The sequence below is a fragment of the Phaseolus vulgaris genome, chromosome 8 (assembly GCF_000499845.2).
Source record: "Phaseolus vulgaris cultivar G19833 chromosome 8, P. vulgaris v2.0, whole genome shotgun sequence".
Classification (NCBI taxonomy): Eukaryota; Viridiplantae; Streptophyta; class Magnoliopsida; order Fabales; family Fabaceae; genus Phaseolus; species Phaseolus vulgaris.
In genome coordinates, this window is record NC_023752.2 from 20,874,769 (window position 1) to 20,901,393 (window position 26,625).

The following is a 26,625-nucleotide window of genomic DNA, read 5'->3' on the forward strand; positions in this document are numbered from 1 at the left end:
AAATAGGTTATAAAATCCAATTAACTCTTTGTAAAATGGATCATTCTATAAATTATAATTCGTTCAACATTCTAATGCCAATTAATTTAATTCATGCAACTTAAATGTCTAAATTAAATTAAATAATGTAATAAGTAAATTTGACACTTATCATAAGTGAAATGGATTAATGGAGTGTGCAAAATACAGTAACAATTTGGGATTGAGTTATGGCTTCAACTATGGAAGAAGGCGAAATTACTTAAGGATTGAGTTTCAAACAAAATCTTGGAAAGGAGATTTTAAATGATAATTTTGAACGAGAAATTACTGAAGTACATTAATATAAACTCGTTTAATATAAATATTTTTATTTATTTCATAAAAAGACAAATATTAAGTAGTGTCAATTGAATATATTTTCTTTATCAAAGTAAATTAATTAAATAGTATTTTAACATCGGATATATATATATATATATATATATATATATATTACTTTAATAAAAAAATCTATATGGTATCGATTATGCCAACATAAAGTTTTCTCAAAAGCAGCATTGCTAAACCAATTTAAACATTTTATATAGTAAAACAATCAAAATTTAAAATAATTTTATATTTTTTTACTCATTAAAATATCAAAATCCTTTGTGGTAATGTTATGGCTGCATGAAGTCTAAACATGCTCCAACTCATAGTCTAATGAATACATATTCTTCAAATAATTTTAGATTAAAACATTAGTTTTTAAAAAAAATAGTATTATTTCTTATATTTAAAATTGTAAGTATTACACTTCAAATAAAGATCAAGAATCAAGTCAATAGAGTAACAACGAATGTGAGAGGCAGAGAGAACGAATAACGCTGCTCACAATAAGAGAGAACCGATAAAAGATAGAATAAGAAAAACGAAAAAGAGAATGAATTGTATCTTATAAAACGTAAAAGTGATTTAGTGTGTTAAAAGAGAAAAATCCAAGAGATAAGTCACCAAGGAAGATTGAGTATCCCATGATTGATTTGTGAGTCTCAGGATATGTGACTCAGTTTGAATCACTAAAACTCCTGAGTTGAATGATACTGGTGCGAGGTAGATAGATTCCATCTCCAGCATTACCTTTCAGATAATGTTGAAGGCAAGACATTGCTGGTGAGTGTTGTAGGAGTGGAGATAAATCGGCTGAGGTTATTGATTGTAAAGGCAATATCTGGGCGAATGTTGTTTAAATATATAAGCCTTCATATACTTATATATATTTTCTATATATGGAGTGTTGTAAACACACAAGATAATAAGAAATATACATTTTTCTTACCATCTTCTTATATATCATTTTCTTATATGGTATCTGGGGCTGAAATAGGAGGGTTCGTGTTGTGTTTAAAATGTGTCTATTTGCGTTCTACTACTCCATTTTGTTGAGGAGTGTAGACGCAAGTGCGTTGACATTCAATACTTTTTTTGAGAAAAAAAAATTATGCATTGAAATAAATTTCAATCCGTTGTCAACGCGGATAATTTTAATAGATGTCTGAAATTGATTTTGTGCAAATGGAACGAATGATTCTAAGAGATGTTGGGTTTCAGACTTGTGATTCATAAGAATAGTCAAGTACATCTAGTATAGTCATCGACTATAATGAGAAAAAAACGTTTTCCAAAATGAGTTGGGGTTTTATGAAGACCCCAAATGTCACAATACAATAGATTAAAAAGAGAATGAGATTTTATTGTGCTTAAAGGAAATGGTAGCCTTGTTTGTTTAGCTATGAGACAAATACTACTATTATTATGAATGAGAATGAGATTTTTACGGATAGGTAGTAATGAAGATGCAAGTTGTAGATGCGTCGGAGAAGGATGTTTGAGACGCTTGTGCCATAAATCAGGGTCGGTCGAAATTTGAGATGTGTGTGTTTGGTTTGGAAGAGGAGACATGTAGTATAAGCCTGCATGTTATTTACCCGAGCCAATCATCCGACCACTACCCAAGATTGGTCGAATGGAAACAGGTATCCTATACATCATTTTCTTTCTAATTCACGATTTTCTTCTACACATAGTGCATATCTTGCTAACATCACAATCACCAAAGAACCTCACACTTATGGTCAAGCTATCCTTGATCCAAATTGGAAAAAAGCAATGGATGGAGAGCTTTTCGCCTTGCATCTAAATCAAACGTGGACCTTGACATCATTACCCGCCGGGCAAAAACCCATCGAATGCAAATGGGTCTATAAAATAAAGTACAAATCGGATGACAGTGTCAACAGATATAAGGCACGCCTTGTCGCAAAAGGATACATTCAGATTGAAGGTGTTGACTATTGCGAAAATTTTTCACCAACAACGAAATTAACAACTTTGAGGTGTCTCCTCACTATTGCAGCAACCGGAAATTGATTTATTCACCAGCTGGATGTGCAAAATGCCTTCTTACATGAAAAATTGCACAAAATTATTTACATTGACTTGTCACCTGGGCATCATCGACAGGGGAGAACATTGTATGTTGACTCAACAAATCCCTTTATCGTCTCAAAGAGGCATCCCGGACATGGTTTTCAACATTTTGTCATGTGATTAAATCTGTAGGATTTCAAAAGTCTAAGGCGGACTACTCTTTAATCACAAGACAAAATAACTCATCATTTACTACCCTTTTGATTTATGTGGACGATATTCTTTTGACAGAAAATGATCTGACAGAAATGCAGCATCTTAAAGACTGTCTATTACGACAATTTCACATTAAAGATCTTGGAGACTTAAAATATTTTATAGGGATTGAATTTTCCCATTTGGAAGCTGGTATGCTAGTATTTACATGTCACAAAGAAAATATGTGTTTGATATTTTGCAGGATACGAGACTCACAGGTGTTCGTCCAGAAAAATTTCCTATGAGCAATACCTAAAACTCACACCAGACGATGGAGAGTTATTAAGGGATCCAGTCAAATACAGGTGACTTGTGGGACGAATGATATACCTCACGGTTACTTGGCTTGGCATAGTGTTTTCCGTTCGGACCCTAAGTCAATATATACAGGCTTCACAGAAACCTCATTGGGATGCCACAATTCGAGTCCTTAAGTACATCAAAGGATCACCAAGACAAGGATTACTATTGCCATCCGAGAACAATTGACATTGACAACTTATTGCGACTCAGACTGGGGAGGTTGTCAGACAACTCGGAGATCAGTATCTAGGTATTAATGGGAAAAACGCATGCGGAAGAAACACACACAATCACGAATCAACTGCAGAAAATAAACAATACAAGATTTAACATGGTTCGGTTGCCAATTTGCAACCTACGTCCACGGGCAACTAATTAGGTTTTCATTCTGTTTGTTACAATTTTTTTACAAGAACAAAGATCTCTTAAATAGAGATTATAGAGGGGACACAATAATTAATCTCATTCACTAAAACATGGTGTCTAGTCAGCCCAACCCAATTGGTTCTGAATTCACACTCAACAATCTCCCACTTGAAGCCACAAAACAATGTTCACCTGCGCTTCAACTGTGTACATGTACTTCTGTAATCTATCAACGAAACTCAATGTTCCACCTCTAGTTGCCACCAACCTTCTTAATCATCTTGAAGACTTCATTGAAACTCCCTTGAGTTTCAACACGTTCATCATGACTGAATCTGCCACTAACCTGTCCTCTGTTCCTACCGGCTCCCACTTACACGAACTGTCGGATCCTGGAATAGCCTGAGAACAAACATACTCCATACTCAACAAGAAATTTTCTGGAGATGTTTCAACAGTTGGAATACTGGTTCTCCTAACCCACTGTCGTTTAGGAACCTCAACTAAAGTACGACCCGTTCTCCCCCTCTGACTTGTCTACCTGAACCTTTCCATGCTCGTTCATCCTCAATCTGACCTGTTGCTTTGAGTTTCTCTCTTGTAAAGACAACCCTCTTCTGCCCACGAGATTTTGTTATCATAACTTTGTTTATCTTTTGAACTGGGACGGTCACTCCCTCAGACGGTAATCCGACCATATACAACGAACCTCTCTTTCTTCCGCAGGCCATGACAAGATTTCCCTTGACGACCTTCCACTGTTGATTCCAAACGAACTTCACATCATGACCCTGTTCGTCCAACTCCCTAACAGAAATCAAACTTTTCGTTAAGCTTGGAACAACTCTGACATCCTTTCATGTCCAGAAACCGACTGACGTCTTCAACATTGTTACCCATGCCCATAACATCAAGAGTATGTTGTCTGCTAGTCTTACATTTCCAAAGTCCCAAATAACTAGATTATGCAATGCTTCAGTGTTGTGGGTAGCATGAAATGAAACACCAGAATCCATGACCCAGGAATCCACACTATTATCCGCGCAACAGACTAAGAGGTCCTCGTTCGCGGAGTCATCTACAATCTTGACTTGTTTATCATTTGGGCATTGATTCAAGAAATGTCCCACCTCCTTGCAGTTCTAACATGGTACACTTGAACAATCCTGAGTCTTTGACTGACTCCTACTTCTGATATTGCTCCCACTACCTCATATATTTCTCTTACCTCTGATGACATTTAGCGATTCACTAGATAATTCCCCTGAACTCCTTCTTCTGACGTCCTCGCCAAAAGCGAGATAAAAAATCTTCTTAAAAGGGAATACATCGAGTCCCGCTGAACTGGTAACTGTTGTAACCATTCTGAACCAACTGTTAGGTAATGACGATATCAGTAATAAAGCTTGAACTTCATCATCGAACTTAATGCCCTCTGATGTAAGTCTGGCTAAGATCGAAATCATTTTATTGATGTACTCAGTAATTGAACTAACAAATCCTCAATTTGCATTTTCCACCAACTGAAATCTGTACCATCGAATTTTTCAATTCGGAACTTCCCATCTTCTGTCATCTCAAATCACTAGTTGAGATACTTGATACAACTAATTTCAGGTTTTGCATTTTTTTTTTTAAATCAAGAACACAAAAATTGCACCACCCAAAATCACTCACCAACAGACCTGGTCGCAGTCCCCACTGCACTGGCGCTCCGCCGCACTAGATCGCAGCTGCCAGGATGCGCACCGCCGTTGTGCGCGCTCCGCACCGTACTGGTGCGCTCTGCTGCACTGGACGTGCACTGCCGCTCCACCACCGTCGCTGGTCACCGCCATCGCACTGCACTCCGTGTTGTCTCAGACCAGCACACTTGCAGAATGCACAAGCAACCCTAGCTTTGGAACGTCGTTGCCGCCTCTGCGAAACCCTAGCTTTGGGACGCTGTTGTTGCCCCTGCGAAATGCTAGCTTTGGGACGTTGCTGCAACCGCAATTTTCACGTCTCATCAATTAATTTCTGTTGATTGGATCTCTAGTGTGTAAACGAACCAAGCTCTTGATACCACTTGATGGGAAAACCGCACACAAAAGCAACACACACAATCACGAATCAATTTCATAAAATAAACAATAAAGGATTTAACGTGGTTCGGTCGCCAATCTACAACCTACGTCTGCGGGCAACTAATTAGGTTTTCATTATGTTTGTTACAATTTGATTACAAGCACAAAAATCTCTTAAATAGAGATTATAGAGGGGACACAATAATTAAGCCCACTCACTAAAATATGGTGTCTAGTCAGCCCAACCCAATTGGTCTTGGCTTCACACTCAACAGGTATTGCATTTTTCTTGGTTCTTCTATTATCTCATGGAAGTCAAAAAAACAATCAAACGTATCAAGACCATCTGCAGAAGTAGAATACCGCGCGCTATGGCCAATACATGTTTGGAGATAGTTTGGTTGTGATATCTTGCAGGACTTAAAGGTGCCATGTAACTTGCTAGCTCGACTTTTCTGTGACAATCAAACAACATTGTATATAGCAGCAAACTCAGTATTTCATGAATGCACAAAACACATTGAGATAGACTGCCACATTGTGCGAGAAAAATTACAAGTCAGGATAATCAGTTCATTGTATGTACCGACACAATACCAGGTCACAAATATTTTTACGAAGGCACTAGGTAAGGAACATTTTTTTATGCTGCGATGCAAGTTGGGGGTTCATGATCTTCACCTACCAAATTGAGAGGAGTATTAAGAAAATCATTATTATTATCAAATTATACGCAAATAATTTAATAATGATAAAATTACATGATTAGTGGATCACCACATAATTAGCTTATAATTTGGAGAGAAAGTCTCTATACACTTGTATATATTTCCTATACATGGAGTGATGTAAAACACACAAGAGAATAAGAAATATACATTTTTCTTACCATCTTTTTATATACCATTTTCTTATATAGGTCATAAAATCCAATTAATTCTTGTAAAATTAATCATTCTCCAAATTATAAGTGGGTGTAACATTTCTAATGCCAATTAATACAATTAATAGAACATAAATATCTAAATTAAGTAATTTAACAATTAAATTTGACACTTATCCATAAGTGAAATGGGTGAAGAATTTGGAGTGTACATAATAGGTTAGGGATTGGGATGATAGTAATGATGGACCATGTAAACTGGGCCCCACAAACCGTTTGAGTTAACATGAGTTAACACCTAGATACCAGAAATACCTAAATCACGAGATGATCATGCATGGGGTGTGTATAGTACATTCGGGTACGACACATACAAGTGTTCCTTAGAAGCGCTAAGGCCCGTAAGGGTTAGGGTTTCCAGGGAAAGACTACATGCATGACACGCGAATAATTAGGGCACCCACAAAATAGATGGCGCCGTAGTGCTGGTACATGAGTTGGTACCCTGACAACCATGTTGTTAGAAATATTGCACTCCAGAAGAGGCAAGTCTTGTGTCGTGGCTGCGCTAAGCTTGTGCAACGCGTCACAAGATGCCTCACCAGTAAACCCTAATTCCACTTAAGGAAAGATCCTTGAAGGATAGGGAAGTTGACCAAATTACAGCCTATATAAAGGGTGGTAAGAACCTTAGAAAGACATGTTGTTTCTAAGACTGAAACTGCTTTACATACTTATTGTTTCTTAGCCCAGTACTGACTTGATCGTCAAAGTGTAATCAATAGGCAGGGCTCCCTCTGTTTCAACGAAGCCACTCTCATCTACCCAAAGAGAGAGCGAAAACCACCAGGAGATAGGAGGAGCTACCATCTACTTTTGAAGTCAATGACAACTAAGTCATCCGGCAAGAACAAATGAGTTAAGAGTTTGGAGTGTACATAATAGGTTAGGGATTGGGATGAACTTCCAACAATTTGAGATTGAGTTATGGCTTCAATTATAGAAGAAACCGAAATGACTTAAGGATTTAGTTTCAAACACAATTTTGGAAATGAGTTTTTAAATGCTAATATTGAACGAGAAATTACAAAAGTACATTAATATAAACTCGTTTAATATAAATATTCTTATTTATTTAATAAAAGACAAATATTAGGTAATGTCGACCTGACAATGAATACATTTTCTTTATGAAAATAAATTAATTAAAAAATATTATAACATAAACATATATATTATTACCGGACAAAATCATTATTAGACTTAATTAGACTTAATTACAGGAATATAATCACTATTAATGAGCCTATAATTAGACTTAATTATAGGAATATAATCACTATTAATGGGTCTATAATTAGTCTTAATTACAGATGTTATGTTAGAAAAAGAATCTGTACGGTTCTAATGCTATGGTTATATATATGTATCATTGCTATAGATGAAAGACAGATTGAATAAAACAGAAAATATTCTTTCATGGTATCAGAACACAAAACTCTGATACCCGACAAACACAAAGCAAAGGCAACGGTGCACAACCATGGCAGATGCACCAGAAAAGAATAATGCCAACAAAGCAGAGCACGAAGGAGGAGGTGTTAAGAAGACCTACTCGCCATATGATCTCAACGCGAGTGACAATCCCGGAAACATAATCACGCAAGTCCAATTGCGCGGAGAAAATTACGACGAATGGGCAAGAGCAGTAAAGATCTCGCTTCGTGCCCGGAGAAAATGGGGCTTCATTGATGGAACACATATCCAACCAGAGGATGAGGCACCCGACCTTGAAGATTGGTGGACCGTGCAGTCCATGATTGTCTCTTGGATTCTAAACACCATTGAACCAAGCTTACGATCCACAGTAGCATATGCTGAGACTGCACATAACGTGTGGGAAGACATTAAAGAAAGATTCTCGGTCGTGAATGGACCTAGAATTCAACAACTAAGGTCGGACTTGTCAAGATGCAAGCAGGAGGGAATGGTGGTGGCAACTTACTTTGGAAAATTGAAGGTCCTTTGGGATGAGCTCGCTAACAGTGACAAAATTCCATCTTGTACGTGTGGTGGATGCAAGTGTGGGATTGGTGCTCAATTGGAAAAACGAAGGGAGGAGGAGAAGGTTCATCAACTCCTTATGGGGTTGGATGACGCAAGCTACGGGACAGTAAGATCAAACATTCTGGCCTCAGACCCATTGCCGTCTCTGAACCGCGTATATGCTATGTTGGTACAAGAAGAAAGAGTGAGAATGATGGCCAAATCAACGGAAGAAAGGGGGTTGGTCGTGGGTCTCGCGATGCAGGCCAACTACAAAGAAAAAGGGCGTGGAGATATGGTAGAAAAATTAATGACGTGCAGTCATTGCGGTAAAAATGGTCACGACATGAAGGGATGCTTCCAATTGATCGGATATCCCGAATGGTTGGGTGACAGACCAAAAAGTGAAGGCAAATGGAACGGCAGGGGACGCCAAGGGATGCGAAACAAAGGTAACCCGACACGTGCAAATGTGGCACACGCTAGTGGAAGCAACAGTCAAGCCAACAATGACGACAAGAAACTTGAGATGGCAGGTCTGACCAATGAACAATGGAAGGTACTGGTTGATATGATCAGCAAACAAAAATCAAATGAATCAGAGAAAATGACTGGTAAGAGCATTTGGGATTTGTGGATTATTGACAGTGGGGCATCAAACCATATGACCGGGTCACTGGAAAATTTGAGTGAAAAGGAAACTATACAAGGGTGCCCCGTAGGGTTACCCGATGGTGAACGTGTTCTAGCTTGCGAACAGGGAACAGTGACTCTTGAAGAAGGACTTGAATTGAAAAATGTCCTTTATGTTCCCAAATTAAAATGCAATTTACTTTCAGTACCTCAATTGACGGATGAAGAAAATTGTGTTGTAACATTCACTGATAAATTGTGTATTATACAGGATCGCACTTCGAAGACGCTGATTGGAGCAGGTGAACGGAAAGATGGGCTTTATTGGTATCGTGGGGTACGGAAGACTCAAGCATGTCATGTCAAGATGGAAAATCAACTAGCACTTTGGCACCAAAGATTAGGACATCCGTCATTTAAGATTGTGCAAATGCTTCTTGATATAAGTGGGAAATGTACTCGTGATGAGTTGAATAAAATTTGTGAAGTTTGTGAAAAATCGAAACAAACGAGAGATAAGTTTTTCTTAAGTGCGCATCAAGCTTTGAATATTTTTGATTTAATTCATTGTGACTTATGGGGTCCTTATAAAACTCCTTCATCCTGTGGTGCTTCATATTTTTTGACAATTGTGGATGATTGTTCACGGGCAGTTTGGATCTATTTGTTAAAAGAAAAAACAGAGGTATCAGTGACTTTGAAAAAAAATTTCACACTCGTTGAGAGGCAATACAACAAATGTGTTAAAATGGTTCGCTTTGACAATGGAACTGAATTCATGTGTCTAAAACAATATTTCATTCAACAAGGTATCCTTCACCAAACTTCCTGTGTCGGGACCCCGCAACAAAATGGACGCGTCGAACGCAAGCATCGGCATATTCTGAATGTTGCTCGGTCATTACGGTTTCAAGGCAATCTTCCCATTAAATTTTGGAGGGAATGCGTTTTGACTGCAGGCTACTTAATCAATCTCACACCATCCTCCATTCTAAAAGGAAAAACCCCTTATGAAGTGATCCATGGATGTGTACCCAGTTACGCGCACTTACGAGTATTTGGTTCATTATGTTATGCTCATAATCAAAATAGACAGCGGGATAAATTTGATAGTCGTAGCCGAAAATGTGTGTTTGTCGGGTATCCATATGGCCAAAAAGGATGGAAATTATTTGATTTGGAAACAGAAACTTTCTTTGTCTCTCGTGATGTACATTTTTTCGAAAATAAATTTCCATATTTTGAAGCCAAAAAGATGGACACTGCACCACCATTGCAAAACCCAATTATTGCCAACTCTTTAGAAACTGGAACGGACCCACATTTTCTTCATGAAGTTGCCTCCTCAAACCTAGATGAATGCATCGTCAACCAACCCATTGCATCTCCCATCCCAGCCAAGGAGGATGCTACCCTCACAGATGACTTCGACCACACTATCAACGACTCCGATCCGTGTATAGAAGCCTCGACGCTACCCGCGGATCCACCGCCGCGTCCGACGGAGACGACGCCGTCGGTTTCTTCACCACCGCTGACGGCCGCGGTTCCCCTTGGGCGAGGGCATCGCGCGAAGCTGCCTTCCGTACGGTTACGCGATTTTGTCCCAGCCACCACGATACCGTCAAGCCCCTCTGTTCCGTCACCTCTTTCAACAGAATCCTCAGGTGTTTCGTATCCTATACATGATTTTGTGAATTGTGATTCATTTTCTAAACATCATCAAAGTTTTCTTGTCTCTTTACACACCGAGCAGGAACCCCTGTTCTTTTCTCAAGCGGTCCGAGAACCCCGGTGGCGTGATGCTATGGCACAGGAGATTCATGCTCTCGAACTCAATGACACCTGGAAACTCACCGCTCTCCCTCCTGGAAAGAAGGCACTTGGGTGTAAATGGATCTACAAAATCAAATACAACTCGGATGGAACAATTGAAAGATTCAAGGCTCGATTGGTAATTCTTGGCAATCATCAAGTGGAGGGTTTGGATTACAACGAGACGTTTTCTCCTGTCGTAAAGACGGTAACCATTCGCACAACTCTAGCAGTAGCAGCCGCAAAAGATTGGGAGCTTCATCAGATGGACGTTCACAATGCGTTTCTCCATGGTGATCTTGATGATGAGGTTTATATGAAACTCCCTCCTGGCTTCCAAGAATCTCAACCAGGGGCAGTGTGCAAGCTTCAAAAGTCTCTATATGGCCTCCGACAGGCCCCCAGGTGTTGGTTTGCTAAACTATCTTCTTCTCTCACTCGTTACGGCTTCCAACAATCCCCGAAGGATCATTCCCTGTTTACTCTCAATAATAATGACATACAGTTGGTTGTGCTAGTCTACGTTGATGATCTTGTGATTGCAGGGAATAATGGTACTGCCATCCAATGTTTTAAAGGCTACTTAAATCAATGCTTTCATATGAAAGATTTAGGCCGCCTCAAGTACTTCCTGGGGGTTGAAGTTGCTCGCTCCCCCAACGGAATCTTCCTTTGTCAAAGGAAATATGCCTTAGATATCATTACTGAAGTCGGATTGTTGGGTGCGAAGCCCGCCACTACACCATGTGAAGAAAATCACAAATTGAGCTCTGCTACTGGTTCTTTTCTTTCTGACCCGGCTACTTATCGTAGACTTGTTGGGAGGTTAATTTATCTGTGTTTCACTCGACCTGACCTTGCCTACAGTGTCCAAGCTTTATCTCAATTTATGCAAAATCCACGCTCCGAGCATTGGCAAGCTGCTCTTCGTGTTGTTCGATATTTAAAGGGGCATCCTGGACAAGGAATACTCCTACCTCGAGAGAACAACTTACAACTCTTTGGGTGGTGTGATTCTGATTGGGCAAGTTGTCCACTGACACGGAAATCTCTCACCGGATGGTTTATTCAACTCGGCACTTCCCCAATCTCTTGGAAAACCCAGAAACAACAAACGGTTTCTGCCTCCTCTCCTGAGGCTGAATATCGATCAATGGCTAAGACCACCCGAGAATTAAAGTGGATTAAAGACATTCTCGCTTCTCTACATGTTCCTCATCTTGACCCAATTCGTCTTTATTGTGATAGTCAAGCAGCACTTCACATTGCTAAAAACCCGGTCTTCCACGAACGCACCAAACACATTGAAGTTGACTGCCACCTTGTTCAAGATGAAATCATTCACAAGCGCCTTCTTCCATCCTATGTGCCCACACATACACAACTAGCTGACCTTTTCACCAAAGCTCTCGGTGCTAAAAAGTTTGGAGCCATCTTGGTCAAGTTGGGCATTCAAGACTTACATGCTCCAACTTGAGGGGGATATTACCGGACAAAATCATTATTAGACTTAATTACAGGAATATAATCACTATTAATGAGTCTGTAATTAGACTTAATTATAGGAATATAATCACTATTAATGGGTCTATAATTAGTCTTAATTACAGATGTTATGTTAGAAAAAGAATCTGTACGGTTCTAATGCTATGGTTATATATATGTATCATTGCTATAGATGAAAGACAGATTGAATAAAACAGAAAATATTCTTTCATATATATATATATATATTCTTATTTATATATACGTTAATAAAAACAATTATGTTATCGACTATGCCGACATAAAGTTTTTACTTTTAAAAGTTTTCTCAAAAACAGCTTTAGCTAAACCAATTTAAACATTTTATATAGTAAAATAAATAAATTTTAAAATAATTATATATTTTTTAACTCATTAAAAAAAATCAAAATGCTTTGTGTTGTGTTAGAGTCCATTAAACCTAAACTTTGACGAGGTATCATTTATAAGTCAATGCTCTTATTTGGATGGTGTTTTAAAGTTGCATGAAGAATATACATTCTTTATCTTGGTTGTGTTATGGTTGTATGAAGACTAAACATGCTTCAACTGATAGTCTAATGAATACATATTCTTCAAATGATTTTTTTTAACACTTATATTAAAACATAGTTTACCAAAAATAGTATTATTTCCTATATTCAAAATCATAATATATTTTATTAAGATCGTGTTGGTCAATAAAATTGAGTATCATTGAATAAATTAATGAAATTAAATTATGTTGATATTTTTATAATGCATTATGTACTGGGATGACCGACCGCTCTACCTGACTCGGCTGACTCAGAGAACCAAACCCCAACCTAAACGACAAGGTCGATGATAAGTGCCAATGTGTAGTTTTTATGATTGAGAAAATTGAACACTTTGGAACTTAATTGTTGCTTAATGTAAGAAAATTACCCTAATCTGAGAATTATTGAATCTGATTATATATTTTGAACCAAGAAACAAATGAAGAAATTTAATCTCAATTTTTGTGTAAATTGCAGATGAATATGAAGCATTGAAAGAATGTATTCAAGCTAGCATTGAAAGAAAAAAAAGTAAAAACTTAATTGGATCACAAGAAGATTTAGCTCAAGCTAGAGGATTTAGCTCAAGCTATAACTGTCCAGAGTTGATTAAAGGTGCAGTACAATTCTAGCCCAGGCTAGAATTGCTAGCTCAAGCTAAAATTGTCCAGATTTGATTAAAGGTGCAGTACTGATCTAGCTCAGGCTAGAATCGCTAGCTCAAGCTAAAATTGGTTAGCTTGAGCTAAAGTTGATTATATAAATTCTGAAACATAACTCAAAACAAGCGGTGGAAAAAGATTGGGTTTTTATAGAGAGAGACTAGTGAGAGAAAGAGAAGAAACCTCTGTTCTTAGGAGAAGAACTTGCTCAAATTAGCCCTTCTTATGCAATCCAGATCAAGAATGAAGATTGGAGGAGCTATCATGAGTGGCTAAGTTCTTTCTAACTTGGGATTGAATGTATACCTTGATCAAATGTATTCTTGGTGATATATATATATATATATATATATATATATATATATATATATATAAAATTCTCTTTTCTACTTGTTCTTGGTATTTTCGTTTTATGCTTATTGCTTGATTCTGTCTGATCAATAGAATCTTGATTTTGATCCTTAAATTTAACTGGAAAGTACCTTTAAGGATCTGAAATAAACGAAAATACTTGATAACTTGTAATGCTAGGAATAGATTCCAGGTTATTGATTGCATTATAATTTTGTTCCTAAAGCTGGATGATTTGTTAAATATCTAAGGAATCAGTGTTTGAGAAATTATCTTATGAATTTCATCTGTGAGGAATCAAAGTGAATGACTTTAAATTAAGCATCAAGAATAAGTAGTTTTGAGTATTATGTATTATATTATTCCAAAATACAGATGATTGAGATAGACGCAATTCAATCCCAAGTATCTTTCTCTATATTTGATAAGTTGATTTTGTTTTTGGTTGAATCAAACCCTAAACCTTTGAGTTACTTCTTGTGAAATCTTTAATTTGGTTATGAACAAGTTCTCAACATTATTTTCTATACTTAATGAGTTTTATAACAGAACATCTTAATTAGAATTGTTCTTTGTGGGTTCGACATTCATACTTTAAAGAGTAGTATATTACAGTTGATTCGGTACACTTGCCGAGAAATATCAACAGTCGACCATGTGGCACACGTGGCCGACCGACATGAGACGCTCAAGTCAAAGGTTGACCTGGTTAGCAAGACTAACCCATAGTTAAGGGATGACCTAATCCAATCCTAATCGCATACCAACTCCTTAACTCGGCCCAACAAGGGCCCATCAAAGTAATATAAATATCACGCATTCCAAGGAAAAAGGCACGTCATTATCTACAGTGTTCTGACAGCCGAACACGGCCACCCTACTAACTTGAGCGTTCGAGTGTCATCTGCAGGTACCCCACCCGTCTGAGGAGCCACTCGGCGAGGAAGACTGAAGAGTGTTGGATACACGAAGACCGACCGAACAACATCCTGAATCAATAGTTCTCCCAGTCCCCAAACTAGTTCGAGAACAATTGGCGCTCACCGTGGGGCCGAGGAGAGCAAGAAGGAATCACAACAGTAGATGGTATCAACCCGCAGCATAGCAAGCATGTCCGAGGCAGATCAGGCAGCAATGATCTTAGCCCTTCAGAAGGAGTTAGCTGAGATGAAGAAAGCCCACGAGGAGGCCGCTAGGAGGAACGAGGAGGAAATCAAAAACCTCCAGGAAGAGAACAGACGAATGAAGAGGTTGGTCGAGGGGGTACCATCCCTCGTTATGACCAACCAGACCGGGAAGTCCTATGCCACAGCTGCTGACCTTCAGGCCCAGAAGGAGATGAAGATTGACTTCACCCTAGAAATGGATGGGGAATCTCACTCCAACAAAACGACTAACACCACTGGCACAATGGGCCTCGAGCAACGCCACCCTTTCACCGATCTCATCATGGATACCCCCTGCCAGATAAGTGGAACGGGTTCAACAGGGATCGGTACGACGGGATGACTGACCCTGACGAACATGTGGATGCGTATCGACTAGTTCGGCAAAACCGCCATAAGCATTCGCAACCTCAGCCCTGAGGTGGCAATGCACCACATGCTGACCGCTCTGCGGCCCGGTCCATTCGCTGATAGCCTGTGCATGCAACCAGTCTCGATGATCTCTGACGCCGAGTGGCCAAGTTCATGTAGCTGGAGGAACTCCACGAGTTCAGAAACATCGCTCGCGCCGAGGCCAGTGGGGAAAAGAAGGACGACAGAGAGCGACAGGGATGGCTCAGGATTGGTCGGGACCCAAAATGGGACAACCGAGGACCTCGTTTCTCTCGAGGCCCTTAGCGACACTCGTAGAGGCCAGGAAGTCATCAACACCATTGCAAGTGGATTCACTAGGGGCGACAGCTCCAACAGTGCACGGAAGAAGCACCTGCACGCCGTCCACCAGGTAAACCTCGTCTCCGTCCGACCGAGAATGCCACCCATTACATTCACGGACAAAGACTTCAAGGGGATAGACCCTACCCAGGACGACCTAATGGTGATATCAGTCGACATCGACAATTTTACCATCAAGAAGGCCTTTTAAGACCAAGGAAGCTTGATCAATATCCTGTACTGGAAGACCTTCAAAGCAATGCGAATTCCAGCAGAAGAAGTGATGCCCTACAACGACCACATGGTCGGTTTTTCCGGGGAGCGGGTAGGCACAAAAGGTTACATCGAGCTGTACACGACTTTCGGCCTAGAAGAAGCAAGCAAAACCCCGAGGATCAGATACCTGGTCATAGATGCTAACACCTCTTACAACATCCTCCTAGGACGATCGTCCCTTAATAAGCTTGGGGCGATCGTCTCAACACCTCACCTCGCGATGAAATTCCCCTCCCTATGGGGCGATATTTTGACGATCCACGTAGACCAAAAAATCGCCAGAGAATGTTATGCAGAAAGCTTGCGAGTGGAGCCAACACGACAAAGGGCTGCAGGTAGCCACTCGCCCAAACGAAAAATAGTTGGCCGAGGGAGGAGGCCTCGGAGGCATTCCCCCCAACCCAGGAACGTCGTTACCATGGCAGACCTGGATCCAAGAGAAATCGAGCCAAGGCTTGAAGCCAAAGATGAGCTTCGTCGAGCACAACTCGGTGGAGAGGAGCGATACACGAGCATCGGTACGGCAATGGCGGTCGCCGACGCCGAGTTTTCCACCTCACCCTCAAGAAGAACGCAGACCTTTTCGCCTGGACCGTGGCCGTCGTTCCAGGTGTCCACCCGAAAATCATCACCCATCGTCTCTCCGTGTACAAGGAAGCACGGCCGGTGGCACAGAAGAAAAGAAACCATGGGAAGGACAAGAGACTGGTAGCCAGGATCGAAGCCGAAAAACTCGTAAAGGCTGGCTTCACCGCCGAGGCACGATACTCCACCTGGCTAGCCAATGTGGTTATGGTCAAGAAGGCGAGCGGTAAATGGCGAATGTGCGTAAATTACAAAGATCTGAACAAGGCGTGCCCCAAAGATTCATACCCCCTCTCCAACATTGAGCTTTCTGGACGCCTACTCCGGCTATAACCAGATAAGCATGCACCACAACGACAGGGAAAAAACAGCCTTTACGACCGACGACGCAAACTACTTTTACAAGGTAATGCCGTTTTGCCTGATTGACAGAAGCGTGGAGGTCTACATGGACGACATTGTGGTAAAATCTCACTCGTGCAGCCAACACATAAAAGACTTGCAAGAAGTCTTCGACGCCCTAAGAAGGGTCAATATGCGCCTCAACCCCGAAAATTGTGCATTCGGTGTAGAGGGCGGAAAGTTCCTCGGTTTCATGCTGACCCACAAGGGAATCGAGGCAAACCCCGACAAGTGCAAGGCTATAACGGAAATGAGAAGCCCGAAAAACCTGAAAGAAATGCAACAACTGCTCGACCGGCTAACGGCACTGCACTTATTTATTAAATTAAGTAAGGCGTCGATTGAATCAGATGGGATGGTACGAAGTTTTCCATCAGGGAAAGGTTCGTCCCCCGCCTAGCCAAGCGGATCAGGCCCATAGCCCAAATGCTCCGCAAAACGTCAAAGTTCAGTTGGAACGAGGAATGCGAACAAATCTTCGGCCAACTCAAAGCATTCTTGTCATCGTCGACCGTCATCAAGAAACCAAGGCTAGACCTACCCATCATAGTATACCCCGTATACTTCGTTAGCCAGACGCTCCACGCGGCCGAAACAAGATACCAAATGATAGAGAAAGTTGTGCTGGCCCTAGTGCTGACAGGGAGGAGGATGTGCCCATACTTCCAAAACCATGCAATCACGGTAAGAACCAATTACCCCATATACAAAATATTGTCTAAACATGATCTCGCAGGGCGAATGATAGGATGGTCGGTCGAGTTGTCCAAGTTCGACATCCGGTACGAGCCAAGAGACGCCGTCAAATCTCAATGTCTGGCAGATTTCTCGGCAGAGCTAGCCCCACACCCAGAGACCCCCGCCAAATGGGTACTCTACGTGGACGATTCGTCCAACAAAACAGCTTGTGGTGCAGGGGTCGTCCTGGAGGGCCCTGGAGACCTCTTAATCGAACAAGCACTTCAGTTCTCATTCAAAGCAACGAACAACCAAGCGGAATATGAAGCTATACTGGCCGACCTCAACCTAGCAAACGACCTAGGCCCACGAGAGGTCATGTGCAAGAGCGACTCCCAGCTGGTGGTCGGTCAGATAAAAGGAGAATTTGAAGTCAAAGAACCCCTGCTCCAGCAGTATTACCACACGGTCAACAACGTCATCGCCAAGTTCGACAGAGTCGCAGTAAAGCACATACCACTGCTGGAAAACATAGCCACCACCGATCGATTGTCCAAATGCGTCTGCCAGAACCTAACGTGTGTGACACCGAGTGCATGGAGGTCACTGAAACCCACACGTGGATGAGCCCAATCATCCAGTACCTAGAGCATGGGACATGCCAGCCAGGAGAAGAGAAAAGCATCAGACGGCAGTGTGCCCGATACACAATGATCAGCCAGGACCTATACCGAAGAGGGTACTCGACACCTCTCCGAAAATGCCTTACAAAGGAGCAATCTTAATACGTGTTGCAAGAAATTCATGATGGAGCATGCGGAAGCCATTCCGGAGCCCGAACTATGGCGGCCAAAGTTATCCGAGGAGGGTACTACTGGCCGACCGTACACGGGGACAGCGCGGACTACGGTAAAAAATGCCAAAAATGCCAAGAGTTCGGCCCCCTCCACCATCAAAAGCCAGAGGAACTGCACAACATGACGTCACCCTGGCCATTCGCCATGTGGGGGGTGGACATTGATCCTGCCTGTTGACCAGGACACAAGAGCCTTGCCTCGTCAAATCTGGATCGACTTTGCGTCGTGTTAGCTTCCGTCCTTCGCCTTGATTCACCTCAAGAACCTGCAAAAGACAGAACGGCGCCGCTGCGGCCGATCACGCTCCGACGCCCAAGTCAGCGACTGAACCACCAAAATACTAAGAGAAACTAAGAACATCAGGAACCGTGCAAAATTCTCTCTCAGCGTACTCAAGTTCTCGCAAGCGTAAAGAAGTATTCTAAAACGCGCGCGTACCTCAGAAGTTCGTTAGGATTCCTTATATACCTGTGCATTTTCTCTCTCCTGACAGTTACACATTTGGACACGTGGCTCGTATCCAGCTGTACACGTGTCACCATCTGGAGCATCCTTGACTTGGGCGTCACCTTTTACTCTTCAGGCTTTCGGCTAAGTTACATATGCAGGAAGCGACTCAGCGCATAACTGCCTTGGAGCGTGATCTTTTCTGCGTGGCGAGTACGGGTGTCATCATACACACCTTCCCTGTGGTCTCACCGGCCGCCATCATGATATACTTCACTTCCTTCATCATACATGCCCGGGTAAGCCGTTCCCCGACCTCAACCTCTGGCTAGCTAGGGATTGACCATCTGACGACTTCATCCTCTGCTTTGAAAGCCTGGAACAAGCTTTCCTGATCCTTCGGCAATGTCCTCCTTTCGGCGATCTCTGATCACTTGGTCGTCTGGGTTCGCATCCGGCGACTACATCACAAACCTGGTGACCGCCGGTTTAGGTATGCTAGAGATCGGAGCACGCCAACTTAGTGACCGACGACTACACGAGCCCCCCGACTTCCTTCCCTTCTGCCAGCCAGGTGTCCCGTTCAACAAGCCTATATTATAGCTTGCTGCCACGTCATCACTTCTGACTACCCGGGCGGTACAGACATCATTGGACCATTCTCACATGGAAAGGGCCAGACGAAGCACCTACTGGTCGTTGTAGACTATTTCACAAAATGGATAGAAGCCGAGTCCCTAGTGAGGGAAACCAAGTAGAGGATGCTCAAGGCCATGAAGCCCAAGCCCAACAAGGGGCCCAAGCCCATCAAGGGGTCCAAGCCCAACAAGGGGCCCAAGCCCAACGAATTACTAGGAGCATGGCAAGAGCTTTGGGACACGAGTATAATAAAATGGCTCTTCTTATTTCTTTTGTAGAATAGGGGTGTGAATGTAATAAAAAGGTGTAAGTAGTAAGGGAGTCTAGGGGGGAGTGTAGATAGGAGCCTAGGGGGTGCCAATCTAGGAAGGAAAGTCACACTTCCTTCATTGTCTAGATTGGCGCCGAATTTCATTGCATTTGTGTGCCATTTAGCTTGCATTTTCAGCACCTCTAGGCTATAAATAAAGGTGCTTAGCTTGTACAATGCAGATTGGAATTTTATAGTAGAGAGACTATACTCAATTTTGGAGAGAATTTGTGAGTTTTGAGTCTTCCTCTTCTTTGCCTTATCTTGTGAGCTATGGTGAGCTTCAAGTGGTGGCACTCCATCACTTATCTTGGTTCAAGGTTCCAAGTGGCGTGAATGGCTTCTTCCAATCCTCAAAATCCAGCAAGCATCTTCCTATAAGTGTTCTTCTTCCCTTTTCTTCAATTTTCCATTCGGTAGTTTTGATTCCTAGAGTTTTACTTCTTTTTGTACCGTTTAATTTTGTGTTTCCAGCATTGTGTTCTTTATTCTATTCAGTTCAGTAGCTTTTCTTTTCATTTCTGTTCGGTTTATCTTCCTTGTTCTTCATTCCTTGTGTTTGATTCAACTTGACAATACATGGACCTTCCATATGAGTCTTGGTTGGTGCTAAGTTTTGGTGAGTTCTTGAATTAGAACATTGATCCAATTCTAAAGTAAAGTGCCTTTCAAATCCAGCTCAAGTTGCTCCTAAGAATGTCAAGAATCATGTGTTCTTGTAGTTACATTCACATCATGTGGTATCTAGAGTCTAGGCTTGTTTCTTGCTTAAATTTTGAGTTGTATTGCACTTTACTTTCAAGAGCTCTTTAATTCAAGTTGTTTACCATTCTGTTTTAGGATTTATTTTGAGTTTTCTTGCTGTTTTCTTTTGTTACACCATGTGTTTGTGAAAAGGTTTCTAGCACTCATTGTTCATATGAGTATGGCTGCTCTTTTGGAATGGCATTCTCCTTCCTAGAGCTGACCTTAAGCTTCCTTTCACTTGTTGTTATATCTTGTTCTATGTCTTTTAATTTTGTAATCATGTCAAGTTTTGTCTTAGTCATGTTATTCCATAATTGTCATTACTTCTAGTAGTACTTTTATTGCTTTGATTGTTTCTTGCTTTGGTTTACTTTCTGTTTTTTGAGTTTATTGCTTGATCCTTTGTGCATTTTCATTTTTAGATTTGAGTTCATGCTTGTATTCTCATTCTATACAAGTTCCTTTACATACTTTCCATTATGTCTTTGTTAGTTCATCATACTGTTTTTCATTCCTAAATAGGCTCCTCTGTTTTCTTACAAACGTGCTACTGTTTTCAATTTACTGCAATTAATTGGCTCATAGGAAATTTGTGAAAATTTGGATTTACATACTTCAAAGTGTTACAAAAGCATAGAAAAAAGAATCACTCAAAAATTCCAAGTACACAAAAAATGATAAATAAAATACGAAAAGTGTACAATACTGCCGAAAAGAATACGGTAATTGGGCAGCAATTTTGAAAAATTTATTTCTCTCATTTGGCTTACTGTTTTTACCTCATTCCAGTGCCATTTTTGAGTTAAGACATTGAATTTTCTGTGGTTAATTTTTCATATTCCAGTTCGCTTTCAATCGGTACAGTTAAATCTGTAAACATAGCACAGTTTGCTTTAAAAAAAATAAAATAAAATTCCAGTAGCTGTTTTCTGTTTTCTTTCATCTACTCTAGCACTTTTCTTTAGGACTCTTTTTGTGTGCCTTCTTTATTCATTGAGTTCCTTATTTTTCTTGATTGTCTTTCATTCATATTCTTTCTAGTTTGTCATACATTGCTCTCTGTTTTTGGTTTAGCTTTTATTGTTTACACCTTTTCTTGCTTGTCTTTTTGTTCTTCTTAAAGTTGTGTGGAGACTTGTTCTTAAGTAAGTTGGTTTGCTGTGACATATTTCACTTGAAGCTACTCCATTCCACAAGAAAGGCTTGGTTGAGGACAGAATATTTTCTTGGAGTGGTTTGAGTGCTTTCTTGGGCATTTTCCAGCAACCTATATCTCACTGTTTTTTAATTGTCTAACAAGTTTCTTTCACTGTTTTGTTTTCTGTTTTTGTGTATTTTCTGCTCATGGCTCATTTCTCTAGTGGAGAGTCCTCCAAACCATGCTCACCACAAAAGGCAGCCCTTTATGAGGACTTAAAGAATGCCAAGCAATCCAATGCTCACTATCTTGAGGTGATAAGGAAGATGGAAGCACGGCTCCAAAGTTTGGAGTTAAACCGAGAAGAAATGCATCAAAACCGTGAGCAAAGAACTCCTCCTCCTAGTCGGCATTCTTCAAGGCACTCCCATGGTTATTATGAAGATAATCCAAGGCCAAGATATCATCACCATGAAGAGAGGCGCCAACATGTGGCTGGCCCTTGTTCTCCTAATGTAAAACTTCCTAGTTTTAGTGGTGAAAGTGATCCCAATGTATACGTAGGATGGGAGGCTAAGGTGGACCAAATTTTTTATGTAAATGGGGTTGGGGATGAGCATAGGGTTAAGTTAGCTTCTTTAGAATTTTTGGACTATGCCATGCAATGGTGGCATCAATACCTCATGGACATTGACCTACACAAGAGGCCGCACGTGGTCTCTTGGAACGATTTGAAAACATGTTTACGCGCTAGATTCGTACCCCCACACTTTAGGAAAGACCTTATGTTGAAACTCCAACGGTTTCATCAAGGCGCGCTAAGTGTGGATGATTACTTTAAACAACTAGACACGCTTTTAATTCGAGTTAATATGGATGAGAGTGAGGAGGCTAAGATAGCTAGGTTTGTGAGTGGACTTCGAAGGGATATTCAAGACGTGGTAGAGTTACAAGAATATTCTTCTTTGGAAAATGTGGTGCACCTTGCTAGCAAAATTGAAAATCAACTTGCAAGGAAAAATGCTTTCAAAAATTCTTCTAAAGATAACTACTTCCACTCTTCTTGGAAAAATAAAAACTCTTTTTCAAACATTCCTTCTAAGGACTCTACTTTCAAACCTAGAGAGTCTAAGCCTTCCACTTGCAATGCTAGGCCTAAATCACCACAAAAATCGTCTAGTAAGAAGTGTTTTAAATGTTTAAGCTATGGACATATTGCTTCTAATTGCCCTACTAAACGAACAATGTATATGCATGATGGGGTAGATAGTAGTGATCATGGGTCCGACTCTTCTAGACATTCCTCACCTTCTAGATCCCCAAGTGAGAGTGAAAGTGAAAGCCCACATGAGGGTGACCTATTAGTAATAAGACGCATGCTTGGACAAGTGTTAAAACCTTTTGATGAAACTCAAAGGGAAAATATTTTTCATTCAAGGTGTCTTATTAATGATAGAGTTTGCTCTTTGATTGTGGATGGGGGGAGTTGTGCAAATGTGGCAAGCACAAGAGTGGTAGACAAACTTGGATTGCCTACCATCTCTCATGCCAAGCCCTACAAGTTACAATGGTTGAGTGAGGTGGGTGAGATAGTGGTGAACAAACAAGTCCTCATTACATTTTCCATTGGCAAATATAAAGATGAGGTCTTGTGTGATGTTGTTCCAATGGAAGCTACTCATATCCTTTTAGGTAGGCCATGGCAATTTGATAGAAAAAAATTTCATGATGGCTTTACCAACAAAATTTCTTTTAACTTCCATGGACACAAAGTCATTCTCAAGTCTCTCTCTCCAAAGGAGGTACATGAGGACCAAGTCAAAATGAGAGAAAAGAGAGAGAAAGAAAAAGAAATTAAAAGTTCCAAGAGAAGCCTTCTCATAACTTCCCAACAAGTTCAAAAGGTAATAGTTACTCACAAGCCTATTTTTTTAGCTATTCCTAGACCTATTGAATATGAGTCGGCTAAGGATAGTCCCACATGTTTGGACCATTTGGTAAAGGAATGTGAAGATGTGTTTCAAGATCCTCCTAAAGGCTTACCACCTCTAAGAGGGATTGAACACCAAATAGACTTCATGCCCGGGGTTTCTTTACCAAATCGCCCTGCATATAGGACCAATCCCTAAGAAACCAAAGAAATTCAAAGACAAGTTGAGGATTTATTAGCTAAGGGGTGGGTACAAGATAGCATGAGCCCATGTGCTATGCCTGTCATACTTGTCCCTAAAAAGGATGGGACATGGAGGATGTGTACGGATTGTCGCGCTATAAATAACATCACCATCAAATATAGGCATCCCATTCCTAGGTTAGATGACTTGTTGGATGAATTACATGGGTCTAAAATATTTTCCAAAATTGATCTTAAGAGTGGTTACAATCAAATTCGAATTAAACATGGTGATGAATGGAAAACCGCTTTTAAGACCAAATTTGGTTTATATGAATGGTTGGTCATGCCTTTTGGCTTGACTAATGCTCCTAGTACCTTCATGCGACTCATGCATCATGTTTTAAGAGCATTCATTGGCAAGTTTGTTGTGGTTTACTTTGATGATATTCTTATATATAGCTTCTCCTTAGAAGATCATGAGTCACATGTTAGACAAGTTCTAGAAACCCTTAGGAAGGAGAAGTTGTATGCTAACCATGCTAAATGTTTCTTTGCATTAGATCATATAAACTTCCTAGGGTTTGTGGTTAGTCATAAAGGGGTGCATGTAGATCAAACAAAAGTTGCAGCAATTCAACATTGGCCTACACCCACCAATGTCAATGAAGTACGAAGCTTTCATGGACTTGCTAGTTTTTATAGGCGGTTTGTGAAAGACTTTAGTACAATTGCCGCACCTTTAAATGCCATAGTAAAGAAGGATGTGGTTTTTAAGTGGGGACAAGAGCAAGAAAACGCTTTTCAAACTTTGAAGGATAAATTAACTAAAGTCCCCATTCTAGCCCTTCCTAACTTTGCTAAGACATTTGAAATAGAGTGTGATGCCTCTAATATAGGCATTGGGGCCGTCCTCCTTCAAGAAGGACACCCCATCGCTTATTTTAGTGAGAAACTCAAAGGGAGTCATCTCAATTACTCCACTTATGATAAAGAACTTTATGCTCTTGTTAGAGCTTTGCAAAATTGGCAACATTATCTTTTTCCAAAGGAATTTGTGATTCATAGTAATCATGAGTCCCTTAAATATTTGAAAAGCCAAAGCAAGCTTAATAAGAGACATGCTAAGTGGGAGGAGTTTATTGAGCAATTTCCTTATGTGATCAAACATAAACAAGGTAAAATTAATGTAGTGGCCGATGCTCTTTCACGAAGATATACCTTGTTGTTTTAAATGTTCAATATTTAGGTTTTGATCACATAAAGGAACTTTATCATGATGACTTAGATTTCTCTCTAATCTATCAAGAGTGTTCCAAGGGAGGTCACAAAGACTTTTTCTTACATAATGGTTTTCTTTTCAAAGGAAAAAGACTTTGTGTTCCCCAAGGATCCATTAGACAATCTCTTGTCAGAGAGGCTCATGAGGGTGGGCTTATGGGACATTTTGGGGTAGCTAAGACCTTAGAAACATTGCATGAACATTTCTTTTGGCCTCACATGCGCAAATCCGTACATACCTTCTGTGATAGATGTATAGCATGTAGGAAGGCTAAATCTAAGGTCCAACCCCATGGTTTATATACCCCTCTTCCTATCCCTACAATGCCTTGGGTTGATATTTCTATGGATTTTATCTTAGGACTACCCAAGACATCGAAGGGTAAGGATTCCATCTTTGTGGTAGTGGACCGTTTTTCTAAAATGGCTCATTTTATTCCATGCCACAAAGTGGATGATGCATGCCATATTGCAATTCTCTTCTTCAAGGAAGTTGTTCGTTTGCATGGACTTCCTAGAAGTATAGTATCTGATAGGGATTCTAAGTTCTTAAGTCACTTTTGGCGGACCTTATGGGGGAAACTTGGCACCAAACTTCTGTTTTCTACTACTTGCCACCCCCAAACTGATGGTCAAACCGAAGTGGTTAATAGAACTTTGGGTCAATTATTGAGATGCTTTATTTACGGGAATCCAAGGGCTTGGGAGGATTTACTACCTCATGTTGAATTTGCCTATAATAGAGTAGTGAATTCCACCACTAACCATTCTCCTTTTGAGGTTTTTTATGGGTTTAATCCCCTCACACCTCTAGATCTTCTTCACATTCCTGTACTTGATGAGGTTCTATGCAAAGACGGTTTTGAAAAGGCATCTTTTGTTAAAGATTTGCATAACCGCATCAAGTTACAAATTGAGAAGAAAGTTGGTAAGTATGCTGACACTGCCAACCAAAGGAGAAAGGCATTAATCTTTGAGCCCGGTGATTGGGTTTGGCTTCATTTGAGAAAGGATAGATTTCCTTCTCTAAGGAAGTCCAAACTTATGCCTCGTGGTGATGGCCCTTTCCAAGTCATCAAGAGGATTAATGATAATGCCTATGAGTTAGATATGCCCTCTACTTATCTTGGTAGTAATTCTTTCAATGTTACTGATCTCACTCCTTTTGCTGCAGGTTTCCCAAATTCGTGGACGAATTCTCTCCAACCCGGGGAGTATGATGGAAACCAAGTAGAGGATGCTCAAGGCCATGAAACCCAAGCCCAACAAGGGGCCCAAGCCCATCAAGGGGTCCAAGCCCAACAAGGGGCCCAAGCCCAACGAATTACTAGGAGCATGGCAAGAGCTTTGGGACACGAGTATAATAAAATGGCTCTTCTTATTTCATTTGTAGAATAGGGGTGTGAATGTAATAAAAAGGTGTAAGTAGTAAGGGAGTCTAGGGGGGAGTGTAGAT